Source organism: Myotis davidii, unplaced genomic scaffold (genome assembly GCF_000327345.1).
Source record: "Myotis davidii unplaced genomic scaffold, ASM32734v1 scaffold464, whole genome shotgun sequence".
NCBI classification, from domain to species: domain Eukaryota; kingdom Metazoa; phylum Chordata; class Mammalia; order Chiroptera; family Vespertilionidae; genus Myotis; species Myotis davidii.
This window is the reverse complement of record NW_006295287.1, coordinates 773,027-774,978: the sequence shown is the minus strand read 5'-3', so window position 1 is coordinate 774,978 and position 1,952 is coordinate 773,027.

Here is a 1,952-nt window from a genome sequence, read left to right as displayed (position 1 = left end):
GTCCAGCATGACAGCAGGGCTGAATCTGGGAATGGCTAAAGGCATTTCTCCAAACCTGAATAGGAGACATTAAATGATGCTGTTGTTGCCAGACAGCTAAAAGGCATCTTCATCTACATGTTATTGCCTCCTACTGGCCAAACACCTGAGCGCCCGGCCGGAGGCTATTCCCCAAACTGACAATGCCTCTGTACCCTGTGAAACCTTACCCTTTGAAGTGTATTATCTCCACCTGCCTTAGGACAAATTGTGTTCATAAAAGCAAGGGTCCTAGACAAGGAGGGAGTCTTCAGTTCCTTTAGCTGAAGGTCCTCTGACCCCCAATGACTTACAAAATTATATCTCATCTCCGGACCCTTTATTCGTCTCTGGATTCCTATGTCATCTCCACACAGCGCCTTCTCCAGCTTCCTGAACCCTTCTTGATGCGGGGACATGAACCCCGGTGAGGGGGATGCTAAGGACACGGGGAGGGTTGAGACAGGGAGGCAGTGACAGGCAGCTGCAGCTTGGCCACCCAGTCAGTAGTTATGAGGAGCCAAGAGCGTGCTTCTCTCAACCTTCCCACACTGCCCCCCGCTTATCAGCTCTGCTCGAAGGTCACCTCCTCCGAAAGGCCTTTCCCGGCCACCCTTGCCCGTGTGGCACTTACACCTCCATACTCAGGCTCTGTGATAACAGCGTGTCTATTTCCATCAGAGCACTTTCTCATTCATTCATTCATTCATTCATTCAACAAGCGTTCATTTAGCACCAGCCATGTGCTAAGACATTCCTGCCCAGACATTCTAGCCGCGGGGGACAGACAGCAGGCAAGGAGATACGAAGCGAAGGAAGGAAGGGAGATAATGAGTGAGGGGTACGTGCAAACGCTATTTTATTTTTACGGGGCGTTTTATTTATTTTTTTATGATGGCATTTCGCAGTGCACACAAAAGCAGGAGTCATATGCTGACCCCCAGCTGGTCGTCACCCGATGCCGACAACGACCAGCATTCTGCCGTTCTTGCTTTCTTGGAGACCCCTTAGTTTTCTTTTTCTGGATTATTTTATTTTATTATTATTATTATTTTTAAAAATATATATTTTATTGATTTTTTGCAGAGAGGAAGGGAGAGGGATAGAGAGTTAGAAACATCGATGAGAGAGAAACATCGATCAGCTGCCTCCTGCACACCTCCTACTGGGGATGTGCCCGCAACCCAGGTCCATGCCCTTGACCGGAATCGAACCAGGGACCCTTCAGTCTGCAGGCTGACGCTCTACCTACTGAGCCACCAGTCAGGGCGAGGGGTTATTTTAAATTGTGTATTTGTGTGCGTGGGGAAGAGGGGTACAGCGGAGACACAGCCAGTGCAAAGGTCCTGGGGTGGGACTGCGTGGCGTGCAGAACAGCGAGGGGGGCAGTGAGACTGGAGCAGGGTGAGCAAGAGGGAGAGGGTGCAAGGGGAGGGTAGAGAGCAGGCAATGGGGCCCAGATTGTATGGGGCCTTGTAAGCCAGGGGGAGGGTTTGGCTTTGACAGGGAGCGAGCAGGGAGCCATGGAGGGTTAGGAGCAGAGGGGGTGAACTGCTGTTAGTGGGAACTAGCGCCCCCCTGGTGGCCGCCTGGGGAACAGATTGGGGGGGGCGGTGAAGACTGAGGCAGGGGCCTCGGGGGGATGGTCCAGGCGGGAGGTGATGTTGGGTCTGACCAGGCTGGTGGTCAGTGGATTTGGTGAGAAGTGGCCTGATTCTGGGTCCATTTTGAAGGCAGAAATGCCAGGTTTTCCTCATAGACTAGAGATGGGGTGAACTCGAGAAAGAAATGGTTGTTGTTGTTTGTTTACCAGGACCGTGTGTGTGTGTGTGTGTGTGTGTGTGTGTGTGTGTGTGTGTGGATTTTTTATCTGTTCTGAAATAGTAAGCCATGTTTCTCTTTTCCCTGAGGCTGACTTGATTTTCTGGTAGTAT